Consider the following 13,990-nt stretch of genomic DNA (forward strand, 5'->3'; position numbering starts at 1 on the left):
GGTTGCAAAGACACACTCCAGCTGCTTCCGCCATCCATTCCAAATTTGTACAATACTTTTCTTCCCAAAGCAGCTTATATTATTCTCTCTCCTCCATTTTATCTTCACAACTCTGTGGAGTAGGTCAGACTGAGAGATGGCAACTGGGGAAAAGCCGTGGCTCAGTAGTAAAGCATCTGCTTGACACACAGAAGGTCCTGTGTTCAATCCCTGGCCTCTCCAGTAGTAAGGATCAGGTAGTAGGTGGTGTGAAAGAGTCCTGCACCTGAGATCTTGGACAGTCACTGCTAGTCAAATTAGACTGTAGTGACCTTGATTGACCAAGGATTTGATTCAGCATAAGATGGCCTCATATGTTCATATATCACTCAGGAAGCTTCCCTTGCAGAGTGGGGATTCAATCTTAGGCCAGTACTTTAAACATTACAGCACTATATTACTAAGATTTTGATTAAAACTGAAACCGTAATACTCTTTACAGCAGTGGTGTCAAACTCATTTGTTATGATGGCGAGATCTGACATGAATGAGATCTTGTTGGGCCAGGCCGTGTCAGGCTGGGCCATGTATGTACATATTTAAGATTAGGTAGCAGAAATATACATTTTATAAAGACCACAGACACACGCATGCACACATACATTTTTTAAAAAACTTAAAACATGCCTAAAACATTAGAACTCATTGGTCTTAAAGATGCTTTATATGTATTTCTCCCATGGGATCCAGGAAACTGGACAAAGGAAGCTCTGACTCATTCCTTCCTTCCCTAGGGGACTGAGGGGGGGGGGCTGCTCAGCCAGTAGAAGAAAGAGAGGCTGGGCTCAGTAGCTCTGCTGTGCGATTGAGTGAGCCTGGCAAAACAAGCTATTCCTCCCCCTTTCCTCCCCAAGGAAGGAACCTCAGCCAGTGGAGAAAATCGAGGTTTTGCTCTGTAGCTCCTGTGCAATTGAGCAAGCCTTGCAAAGCAAGTGAGATGCAGAAGAAAGCAAGAGATAGGGAGAAGGAAGCAGACAAGAGCCAGTTGCTCGGGGGCCTGATTTGGCCTCCAAATTGCATGTTTGACACCCCTGCTTTACAGGGCTGTTTTCCAGCTCCTGCCCCACATTTATGTATTCAAGTTTGTGGTGGTTCTGAATTTTCATAAGATGTTCATTAACTCACAGATAGATTCAGGCGGGTAGCCACATTGGTCTGGACCAGCAGAACTAAATTTGAGTCCGGTGCCACTTTTAAGACCAACAAAGTTTTAGTCAAGGTGTAAGCTTTTGTGCCACATGCACATGGGATTGGCCCTTTGAAGTAGCCCCTGATTGGGTTGTATAAAGACCATACGTAGCAAAACTGTGGTCAGCTCTCTTTAGGTAGGAAAAATATCTGAAAACTAGTGTGACAGCTTGTGCTTGTCTGCCTCTGAGGAGCAACTTCTGACCTGGGAACAGCCACCTTAAATGATCCCAGAGGGTAACAGGAAGTGAACAAAGGGAGGCACCCTATAAAGAGGAAGGGTCTGGTCAAAGGCAGGAGCCAAATAGGTTAAGGACTGTTTTTCCTCATACAAAGGCAGACCTAGAGATTAAGTCGGGCCTTGGAGAGGGAGAAGCTAGCAGCCAAAACTCTGGATTTTTGAGAGAGAATAGCTGTATAAAGTGGTGAGGAACTAGGTTGGGCCCTAATACTGTATTATTTGACCATGGTCTTATATAAAGGTCTTTGACCAGACATGAGGGGATCTTTGGTTTCTACCTTCAGGATAGGGTTGCCAATCCCCAGTTGGGGCATGGGATCTTCCAGTTTGGAGGCCCTCCCCCTGCTTCAGGGTCATCAGAAAGGGGGGGGGAATGTTTGCTGGGCACTCCGTTATACCCTACAGAGACCGATTCTCATAGGGTATAATGGAAAATTGATCCCTGAGTATGTGGGGCTGAGGGTTTTTTTAGATAGAGGCACCAAATTTTCCTCATAGCATCTGGTACCACTCTTCAAGACATCCTCCAAGTTTCAAAAAGATTGGATCAGGGGGTCCAGTTCTATGAGCCCCAAAAGAAGGTGCTCCTTCCAACTCTATGATTCTATGATTTACAAGCTGTTCTCCCTCCCCTTGAATTCCAAACTTTTTTTTAAAAGATAAATGGGGATAACTAATTCTTCACCAGGTTCCAGATTGCTCATTTGTATAATATATTTAGACACAAGGAATACAACTTTAATTCAAATCAGGCACAGTATAAGACATCCTTTTTTCTTTAGTATGACGTCTCATTAATCTCTAACTGTGACATGATATTCAACACAACATGCACCCCCCCCAAAATCTTAGCTTCTCTTTTTTGAGAAAAGCACTTAGTTTCTCCCTCCCCGCCCCCCTCTTTTGAGAGAAGCACTATGTTGAGATGGAAATGAGCAGCGGGCAGAGGGACAAGCCAAAATGTACAGATGCTTGTTTAATGCCCTGTTTGATTTATGCATAACAGAGATTACAGTTTCCAGACAGTGAAGAGGGAAAGTCATAGTCAAGACAAAGAGGCAGCACAGCCTGGCAGCGAAACCTGCCATCAAAGGATCAGGCAATATCCAGCAAAATGACAAATGAAGAATATAGCCCCAAAATCTCCAGGAATTTCCCAGCCCAGACTGGAGTTACTGTGCATGGGATTGCACTGTTAACACTCCAGCAACTAGCACGCACCTTTGGTAAACTTCAGGGTAGCCAACATGAATAACTATAGGAAAAGATGCACAGGAGACAAATGTTGAAGCAATCTGATGGAAATCTTATTTAATTTGGAGGCCTGGCAATTTTTATATGCCCTGCAGGTGATGACTAGTACTGACGGTCAGGAGGAGTTCTGTGATAGCACTTACAAGGAATACTAAAACACTAATCAAAATGCCAGGGAATCCAAAATGTGGGGAATCCAAAGAGCAAAACAGAACTGAAAACCTATGAAAGTGTCTGCCAATAGTATCACAAAGAAGAAAAGGAGGAGGAGGAGATTGAATTTATATCCCACCCTTCACTCGGGAGTCTCAGAGCAGCTTACAATTTCCTTTCCCTTCCTCTCCCCACAACTGACATCCTGTGAGGTAGGTGGGGCTGAGAAAGGTCTCAGAGAATTGCTCTTGAGAGAACAGTTCTGTAAGAACTGTGGCTGACCCAAGGTCACCCACATATGGCTCTTGAACCGCAGTTTGGCCACCCCTGGTATAGTTCATTTTTATCCCACCCTTCTTCCAAGGAGGTCAGATATGGTTCTGCCTTCCTCATTGTATCATCGTGACAACCCTGTGAAAGTGGATTAGGCTGAGAGAGAGTATCTAGCCCAAGATCACATAGCAGACTTTGAGAAAGAGTGAAGATCTGAGCTCCAGTCTCCCAGTTCTAAGTCCAGTACTCTGCCAGCTCTCTGCTATACTGACTCTCTGAGCTTCTGGAACCCTTATGAGGATGGCTATAATTCAACTGTGATTTCCATGTTCAGCACTTCGCACAGCTACAGGTGCTGTGTAAGCCGGCTGTTTGTAAAGGTTTCACAGTTGTGTTTGCTTTGAGAACGTACTGGAGGCTGAAATACAATTGTCACCCATGCAAAACTTGATTATATTGAGTTGGGACAGAGCAAGTCCAAGAGAATTAGGTTCCCATTCTCTGGAAGTAGGCAATTCCAGTCTTGCAACGTAGCAGAAACGCAATGAGACAGACAGAATTGGGTACAATTTGAATGGCTTCATCAAGCTTTGGTAGTACAGAGCTAAAGTCAATTTGCTGAATAAAACATTTTTAGTTTAAAAAAAAAGAAAAGAAAAGAAACCCTAATCTGATGTCCTTTTCCAGTTTGCTCAAGGCAGAATGCTATCTATCAGGCTCTTTTAACCCCCGAGCAGTGTTTTAAAAAACACAGAAGAGGACAGGTTAGGGTCAAACTAGTTATGATGCGAGGAGATTCTTGAATTGGTGAAAGAGCCACATATGGCTCTTGAGCCAACAGGGATAAATGTAAAGTTCTGCATTTAGGTAGGAAAATTCCAATGCATGGTTATAGGATGGGGGAGACTTGTCTTAGCAGTAGTATGTGCAAAAAGGAGCTAGGGGTCTTAGTGGATCATATGCTGAACATGAGTCAACAATGTGATGCGGTGGCTAAAAAGGCAAATGCAATTCTGGGCTGTATCAACAGAAGTATAGTGCCCAGATCACGTGATGTGATAGTATCGCTTTACTCTGCTCTGGTAAGACCTCACCTGGAGTATTGTGTTCAGTTTTGGGCACCACATTTTAAGAAGGATATAGACAAGCTGGAACGGGTCCAGAGGCGGGCGACGAAGATGGTGAGGGGTCTGGAGACCAAGTCCTATGAGGAAAAGTTGAAGGAGCTGGAGATGTTTATCCTGGAGAGGAGGCGGTAGAGAGGTGATATGATCACCATCTTCAAGTACTTGAAGAGCTGTCATATAGAGGATGGTGTGGAATTGTTTTCTGTGGCCCCAGAAGGTAGGACCAGAACCTGTGGTTCAGAAGGTAGGACCAGAACCTGTGTTCAGACGGTGGCTCAGTGGTAGAGCATCTGCTTGGAAAGCAGAAGGTCCCAGGTTCAATCCCTGGCATCTCCAAAAAGGGTCCAGGCAAGTAGGCGTGAAAATCTTCAGCTTGAGACCCTGGAGAGCCGCTGCCAGTCTGAGTAGACAATACTGATTTTGATGGACCAAGGGTCTGATTCAGTATAAGGTAGCTTTATATGTTCATATATATATGTTCACACAAATTCATATGTTCATATAACCAATGGGTTGAAATTAAATCAAAAGAGTTTCCGGCTCAACATTAGGAAGCACTTCCTGACCGTTAGAGCGATTCCTCAGTGGAACAAGCTTCCTCAGGAGGTGGTGGGCTCTCCTTCCTTGGAGGTTTTTAAACAGAGGCTAGATGGCCATCTGACAGCAATGTGGATCCTGTGAATTAGGAGGGAGATGTTTGTGAGTTTATTGCATTGTGCAAGGGGTTGGACTAGATGACCCTAGAGGTCCCTTCCAATTCTATGGATAACCTGGGCTTTTTAAATTGGTAAATACAGGATTGGCACAAGGCATTTTGTTGCCCTTAAAAAACAAGTATGCCCACTCCTCCGAAGCCCCATGGTACCTCCGACTAGGTCCAAGCCAAGCCTCTGTTGGGTTGGCAGAGGGGTTTGCTTTGGACTTGGTCGATGGTGTATCCTGCAAGGGGAAGGCAGCTGCTTCCTGTTCAGCTGATGGCTGAGAGCGAGCCGAGCATCTGCGGTATGTTGGCACCTTCCTAATTGTTCCAATCCAAGCATTCTCCTGGAGAACCAGTGCTGAATAAATAGTAGTTGTACAGGGACCTGATTCACCTCCAGGCTGCAGCACAGAGAGAATTTAGACCAAGCAAGGGCCATAGTCAAGCAGAGAATACTTGACACTGAGAGACAGAATGATATTGCCAAGGTTTCGATATTTTATATTCCATCCCATAGAAGGGCCTTTTCTATGGCCCGATGTAACACTTTTCCTTCTGCATTCTAGAGGGTCGCTATAAAAAGGTGCCCCATGGCTGAGCGTGTTTGTGTGGCACAGGTAAAGTAGAAACTATCGAACATACTCTGCTTGTGTGTAGTCTCTAAGAAGAAATACAAACCAAATCTATCCAACCTTTACTGGTGAAATTTATGGGCCTTCCAGATTCTGAATTAAGGAATATACTTCTGGCAGATTCTAACTCCCAAGTTACACTTGCTTGCTCCAGATTTTTGGCTGCAGCCTTTAGAATTCTTGAAGACTACACAAAGGAGTGATAAAAATGTTCCTTAGACTTTGCATTCTTCTTTCTTTATTTTCTCCCCCCTCCCCCCAGTCAAGAATGCTATAAGGTCCCCCCTCCCCTTAAATATCTTCTTCTTAAGTTCTTGTATATTATACTATAATACTCTCTTTGGCTGTGTACTTTCTGTAAAATGTTATGTAAATTAATTTGTTTTGATCTGGCCATAATCATGACAAACTGAAACTGAGAGAATTTAGTCCCAAGGATGAGTAGCCATTTTGACCCAAGTCACCCCCCTCCAAAAAAATGTCAGGCCTACCTATGAAGGTGTTGGTGGGGTGGCAAATAAAGGGTAGGGAGAGGTGAAGGCTGTGCTCAGCCAGACATTCTTGGAACAAGCCAGGCCCCACAGGTGCTTCCAGTATCACAGGGATTTGGCTGGGACCCAAATAGTGGCTGCAGGTGCCAGGAAAGGTGTTAGCAGGTGTATTAGAATTCCTTAACGGCCAATGAAATTTATTGTTGGCAGGTTCAGGGTAGGGCACAGAGGGAGCAGTCCTGATATACCTTTCCAGAGAGTAAGAACAGTTGAATAAAACAGGGCTTTCTTCTGAGTAGACTTACTTTGAGGTGCAATTCCAGAACATGCTGCTTCATTCCACTTACAATTAATTTATGGAATTCACGACCTTAAGACATGGTGGTTTAAATTAGACATTCATTCACATCTTTATGAAGAATCTATCTCAACCATCCACATTTCAATTACATTATTCATGGAGACCTTGGTTTTATTTATTAATGGCCTTCTATTAATTTAGCTGTTGTCACTTTCTGTTTCCTGCTGCTGCTTCTGTTTTATTGGTGCTGTTCAGTGTGATGGCTGCATTTAAAGCTTGTTGAGCATCCTTTTAATATCTATCAGAAGTACATTTTTTGTAAATAAAAGAAATGTAGGTTGATTTGTCACTTTTTGATTGCTCAACTGGAGAGCCAGTTTGGTATAGTGGTTAAGAGCAGGGGGCTCTGATTTAGAGAACTGGGTTCGATTCCCCAGTCCTCCACATGAAGCTGCTGGTGTGACAGTTCTCTCAGAGCTGTTCTCTCAAAAGCAGTTCTCTCAGAGCTCTCTCAGCCCCATCTACTTCACAGGGTGTCTTTTGTGGGGAGAGGAAGGGGAAGGAGATTGTAAACCGCTCCGAGACTCCAAATAAACGGTGGGTATAAATCCAACTCTTCTTTTTTTTGCAGAGGTCTATCAATAGGTGTTAGCTCAATGGAACCTCCATCTTCAGAGGCAGTATATCACTTCTAGGGAGAGGCATAGAATGGCCATCACTCCCAGACCCTGCTTTTGATCTCTGAAGGCATCTGAATAGAGTTGCCAATCTCTAGGTGAGTCCTGGAAATCTGGAATTACAAGTGATTTGTAGATTACCGAGATCAGTTTCCCTGGAGGAAATGACTGCTTTGTAGGGTTGATTCTGTGGCAGCCTACCCTGCTGAGGTCTTGCGTCTCTCCAAAAACCCATCCTTTCCAAGCCTCCACTTCCCCAAATCTCCAGGAATTTACCAACCTGAATTTGGCAACCCCACATCTAAGTCTGTTTTTCCCCCTGAATCTAGATGAATTTTCAGTCTGAAGTAGCAAGGGAATGAATGCATGTTCTTTTGAAGATTTTTTTTTTTCCCTCCAAGAAAAAAAAAGTTGACCCTCCTAAATCTTTTTCTGTGGTTTATCAGGTGGAAACACTTTTATTATTTAAGTTTCAGAGATGGTCTCCAAACTTGTGCAAAGTATAATTAATTGACACATGCTACATTTCACCCTCCCCCCTTAAAGTCAAAGCAGCTGGCCTGACTTGCATGAATAATCCATCACTGTGAATCATTAACTTACAAGACAGGCTACAGTAATTGATGTCTTCATGCAAGCTATAGAAGCACTGGGGGGGAATAATTTATTTCCCTCACTGGCAAATGTTTTAATTCATTTATATATTTATATGAACAGGCTTCGGGTGCTAAAAAGCATTGTGCCGGCAACCTGTGAATCAGACTTGCTTGAGGTTAAATGCTTCAATGGGGTGAAATAGCTTCAAAAACTGAATTAGCACCAGCTTTCCTTTAGAATAACTAAAGATGCTGAGTACAAGAGAAAGAAATGCATTTCTCTGTAAAGCTGGGCAAACCAGTGGGCTTTGATTCTGCATATGTACAATGTGCATTTTCTTCTTTGGGAATATCAAACTTCTCACCCCAGGGAGGATTGTGCAGCATAGTACTGATACCATTGATGTAAAATTATATTTGCCAGACTTCTGCTCTTACAGATGCTTTAATCCAGTGTTTCCCATTTGCAGGGTCATGACCCAGTACCGGGCCACGGAAGCCTCACTACCGGGTCACAAGAAAAGCCAAAGCTAGCCCTGCCCCCAGCAAAGCTAGCCCCGTCCAGTCTGTGTTGTGCAGAGAGGAACTGGGCTGCCTCTCCTTCCTTCTCCCCCGCTCCCAGTGTTTGAGAGAAAAGCTAGCATCCACTGGCACTTTAGACCCATGAAGTGTTCTTCAAGGTATGAGCTTTCATGTGCCTTGCAGGATGTTCTTTTGAGGAGATTTCCTCAGGAGGCCTGGCCGGCAAAGAAGGGTGTGTGTGTTTTTTCAGCCAGGAGGGGCGAGGAGTGGGCATTCCAGTAGCTATTTTTTTTACCAAATTTGGCAGAATTTTCCTTCCTTCCTTCCTTCCTTCCTTCCTTCCTTCCTTCCTTCCTTCCTTCCTTCCTTCCTTCCTTCCTTCCTTCCTTCCTTCCTTCCTTCCTTCCTTCCTTCCTTCCTTCCTTCCTTCCTTCCTTCCCCTGCAAGTGATGTTCTTTCTGTATTCTTGGTACTGGGAGGGGGGGAAGCAACAGTGGGAGGACTTCCAGTGTCCTGGCCCCACTGGTGGACATTCTGGTGCCTTTTGGGCATTGTATGAGGGATACATATTTATATGTGTCTTCATGTGAGTTGATATGACTCTTTTATGTTGATTTTATGTTGATTGTTATGACTCATATATTTATATGTGTCTTCATGTGAGTGTATGTTGATTGTTATGACTCTTTTATCTTTCACATGAAACAAACTCTGGGAAACCCAAAATCAAAGTATCCCTGTCTCTCTCCTCTTCAACATTCCAACATAATATGTTTTCAGGTGTTCAAAGCATTTTATGTACATTCTTGGTACACCTTACAATAACCCTATTAGTTCATGCAAGAACAGGCTTTTATACACACACACTGGGCTGTCAGCCATATCTATGTACTTTCTGGCTGTCATATCAGCTGTTTCATGTAATCTTAGATGTATATGTGACCAAGCAGGAACTATTAGTCGTCAGACCCTCCTGCAGAGGATGCAGTTTGCGTTTAGATAAATGACCTTCTGAGGTATCACCCCAAAATCATATGTAATGTGAGCCTGTCCTAGAAATGAAAATGACAACCTGGACACACATAATGGTTGCTGCCAAGCAAGAGCCTGGGAGCATATTTTTTGGAAAGTGAACCACAGTGGCTGACTCACTAATGACCTCTTCCCACCCTAAAGACAGGGGATCTCCAGAAATGCCCTGCCTCTCAATCTGGCATTTTGAAAACAGGCTGAAAAGTGACAAACATCTTCACCAGTAAAGCCAAGCAGAGATAAAATCATGGATTTTCCAAGAAAACATGTCACCTCACCTTGATTTAATCTTGTCCTCACTCCCTCCTGACAATTGTAACCCCTGAACAGAAGAACCATGGGATAGAACAACCACAAGCATATAACAGCCGTGATTTTGCTAGCACTAAATAATAAACCATTTATACAGAAGTTTGTTTATTTGTGTACTTGTAACAACTTCTAAAGTTATGATACTCTATAATAATTTTTCTCAGGTAAGGACTGTTAGTAATGGAACGCAAGATCAATAAGTATAATCTTTACTGATGTAGGTTTATGCCTGTGTTACTACAACATTCTTCTATAGTATCACCACCAATATATTTGTGAGTTGCTTCCATTAAATCTACATCAGTAAAGATTATACTCATCCACCTTTACTAACAATCTTTACCTAAGGAATAATATCTGAAATGAAGAGTTGAATAATCCAGAATCTTCATCTTGAATACTTTTTGGGGCTGTACTTTTGGACTTTGTAGTACTATATGTACTGGTTTAAATATCACATAGAAGTTTGTTAGCTCTTCTGGATTTTCTATTGTTATATTGGAGGAGTGTTGTTAATTATTATAGAGTATCATAACTTTAAAAGTTGCTACAAGTACACAAATAGATATATTGCTGTGTAAGTTATTTATTGTCTATTATTTAGTGCTACCAAATCAGTTATATTCTTGTGGTTTCTCACTTCCTCCTGACCTGTTTGCCTCAAGTTATCAATGATTAACATCCCCTGGATAAGTTTCCCATACTGTAATAAAAGCATCATCAAGTAATATTTATACCTGGAGTGCAATTCAAGAAGGGGCATCAAAGTTTCTCCTAAATGTTCATTTATTTTGGGGGACAGTCACTCAACATAGCCCCAGAAAACAATTTTCCTATAAGTATAGGTAGCTTACTGATCCATCACTGTGTCTGTATTCTCAATGTCAAACATCACACCTCTACTTGCATGTGAGACCTTCCGTGAAACGCTAGGCATTTCACACCTCTCTCCATGGACATCTTCATCTAGATTTGTAAATACAGACTCTCTAAACCCTATCTCCCTGCTCCTCCCTTTATTTCCTCTTAGTTGGCTTGTGTGCTTTAAGTGTGTTTGTAGGTATGTTTTGCTCTTTTCTTTCAATAAAAACCCTACCAGTTGAAAATCTGCCTGGTTTATTTAAGAGTTCTCTAAGGGGAAATCCTAGTATACATTGGTGGGGATCCCAAGTTAACTGCCTCTCATCTCCAATAAAGCTAATTTCCCCCACTTCTTAGGAGACTGCAGATTTGGGTAACAGAACTGTACCCTTCACAGAAAGGTGATTTCATGATCTGGTTGTGAATCACTCAAAATTATTCTTCAGTAAAGAATTCACTAAAGAATTCACTAAAGAATTGTCGTCCTTCCTCCCCAGGAAAATTGATCTCTTCCCCTCTATCATTGTCTTCCACCAGCCTGTGAAGACTTTTTTGTTTTGTCTGACATTCCCTCCCTTCTCTCCTGCTGCTGTATTGTGTCTTCTGTTATAATTGGCTTTTTAAATATATATATGTGTGTGTGTGTGTGTGTGTAGTGCCTAATCTTGTCAGAGGTTGGAAGCTTAGCAGGATCAGTACTTGGATGGAGCCCACCAAGGAACACTGGGGCTGTTATTCAGTGGAAAACAATCTCTGCTCTTCTGCCTTAAAAACCTTATCAGGTGGAACTTTATGGGTTAATAGTGAGAGCTCAGGATGGTGTGCGTAGTCTGTCCCTCCTGTTGTATCCTCACAGTATCTCTGTGAAGAAGATAGGCTGAAAAGTGACAGCAAGACCAAGGTCAGTTTAGCTTGGCTTTATGGCAGAGAGGGTATTTGGACCTGGATATCCCTGTTGCTAGTTCAGTGCTCACCATCATACGAGAGCCCTCAAACCATGTTCTGGAAGATCCAAACTCAGATCCTTGTTCTCCAGTGAATCTCAGTGGGTGACCTTGGGAATTGACTCTGTTGGCTTCATCTAGCTTACAGGTTGGTTGCAGGATATAATGGAGGAGAAGAAACTTAGGCCCACTGAGATTTGGGGCTGGGAGGATGAAATAAGGATTTACTGAATAAATCTCTCTTAAATTTATTCCTCTTCATTGGCTTGAGTATATAAGGATATGGCATAATATATATATGGATATATTAAGGGTATGGCCTTAGATAGGATTCAATGAATGGGGTTTGCTAGACTCTGTAGGCTGGGATATTTATTCCAGAAGCTGTAATGCCTCTGAAAATGAATAGTTGGTGTTCATTCCATTTAGGAGGTGAGAGTACTTCAGTCATTTGGATTTATTTTTAGAACAGGACCTGTCTAAAAAGAGCAAAATTAAATCTATAAATCAACGGTGTTCCTTATAAAATTGCTGAGGGCCAACTTGGGTTTTCAAGTGGGGTTTTTAAAAAATGATAAGGAAAGTAAAATGCACTAAATTGATATAGTTGATGTTGGGTATATGGACAGAGAACTGGCTTGTGCTCATGAGCAAATCTGCTCAGACCCCCCTCCTCCAACCTTCTCCTTTCCCCTTTTCTCTTTGTTGGCAAGTTCTCCTGTGTTTCCTCTGGACTTCTGAAACCCAACTGGAAGGTATCACTCTTGGCCACTTTTGGAGGTACCATGTCTTACTCCAGCACTGTTATGTCCAAACACATAATACAGTACAATATGTCCAAATTGTTAAGGCAAATACACTCTTGATTTGCCATGTAGCCAGTATTCATTGGCCAAGAGCTACCTGGCAAGCATACAGAGCTGATTTAAATCAATTTCTGATCTCAAACAAACATAATTCAAAGAAGACGAGGGAAATGGGATAAGGAAGAAGATGGTGACTACAGAAGGAACTGAAGGTTTGCTTGTGAGTCCTAAACTGAGCAGTACTTCTGCTAATGTTGGTAGAACCATCCGGGCATCTAAGTTAAAAAAGATGTAATCAGTACAACTCTGTAGGCAGTACAACTCTACATACAACTCTTCCTGTGTTGAGCATCAGTGTGGTGTAATGGTGAGTGTTCACCAGGATCTAGGAGACCCTGATTCAGATTCCACCTCTGCCATGGAAGGTTGCTGGGTGACCTTGAGCTAGTTACATGCTTTCTCAGTAACCTATCTCATTGAGGGGAAAATGGAGAAGAAGACTGCAAATTAATATCCCGCCCTTTTCTCTGAATCAGAGTCCCAGAGCAGTTTAAAATCTCCTATATCTTCTCCCCCCACAACAGATACCTTGTGAGGTGAGTGGGGCAGAAAGGGCTCTCACAGCAGCTGCCCTTTCAAGGACAACTCCTGCGTTTGTGGAGTTTGTGGTTGTTGGGGAACTGCTGTTTGTTTGGTCTGAGTGGGCTGAAGGTGATTGTTGCTGATTGATTAGGAGTGGCTGTGTTCCCCACCCTCTTTGCATTATTAAGCTGCACCTTGCCAGAGGCACAAGCCATTGGCGCGAGAGCTAAAGGGCGAGAGCTAAAGGGCTCTTGGCCTGTGGCTCTTAGCCTGGGGGCTCTGTAAGGACCAGGAACCCAGATCCCTATTTCCTTGTGTTCCCAATAAGGTAAGTAGACCCTCCAGAAAAAGAGCTACATAAACAAACAGGATTTAAAAGGGGACTGCATATTTTTGAAAAAAGCTATCATGAAGGTAGAATGCGAGCAGGGGGGTGGGGGCTTTCCAGTGTTTTGCACTGAGTGTCACATGTATGACTATTTGCCCACGGGACAGAAGTCTTGGGTATGTGCTCGATGCAAGGTGCTCCTGGTCCTCAGGGAACGAGTTCATACCTTTGAGGCCGAGGTGACTGACCTGGAGAAGCAGAGACAGTCAGTTAGGCACTCGGGGAAGACTCTCGGGGATGTATTAGATGAGCCCCACTCTAAACGTGGCAGCCCATTGCTGCCATGGAGCATGAGGGTCGAGAGGGAACAGGGCACTGGGCTGAGGACAAGGGGAATGCGCCCTCAGTAGGGACCTCTTCTTCAGTTGGTGAGCGGGTATTCTTTCGTGCCAAGGAACTATCCCTGAGCAGGGAGAGAGGGGGGGGTCTTGGTAGTTGGTGATTCGAGCCTTCGGCAAGTAGACAGCTGGGTGGCAAAACCGCTTACTGACCGTATGGTGACTTGCCTGCCTGGTGCAAAGGTAGCAGACATTACATGTGTTGTAGATAGGCTGATAGACAGTGCTGGGGAGGAGCCAGTGGTTGTGGTGCATGTTGGCACCAACAATGTGGGGAAATGCAGTCATGAGGTCCTGGAGGAAAAATTTAGGCTGCTAGGCAGGAGACAAGGCCAGGACCTTCAAGGTAGCCTTCTCAGAAGTGCTACCTGTTCCACGTGCAGGGCAGGAGAGACAGGCACAAATCTCAATGTGTGGATGAGATGATGGGATAGGGAGGAAGGGTTTAAGTTTTAGGCACTGGGATGGTTTCTGGAACAAGCGGGAGCTGCACAAAAGAAACAGTCTCCACTTGTCCCCAGATGGAACTAAGC

The 13,990-nt window shown here is 43.4% G+C and overlaps 1 protein-coding gene and 1 non-coding gene across 2 annotated transcripts in view; both read left to right on the forward strand.

The window, feature by feature from the left end:
- The window catches only part of SERPINI1 (serpin family I member 1), a 131,247-nt gene that overhangs the window by 14,072 nt on the left and 103,185 nt on the right, over positions 1-13,990 (forward strand). The window lies entirely within an intron of this gene.
- On the forward strand, positions 4,545-4,611 carry TRNAS-GGA (transfer RNA serine (anticodon GGA)). The gene has a single exon. It is a non-coding gene; the product is annotated as a tRNA-Ser (tRNA).

The sequence above is a fragment of the Heteronotia binoei genome, chromosome 6 (genome assembly GCF_032191835.1).
Source record: "Heteronotia binoei isolate CCM8104 ecotype False Entrance Well chromosome 6, APGP_CSIRO_Hbin_v1, whole genome shotgun sequence".
Taxonomy (NCBI): domain Eukaryota; kingdom Metazoa; phylum Chordata; class Lepidosauria; order Squamata; family Gekkonidae; genus Heteronotia; species Heteronotia binoei.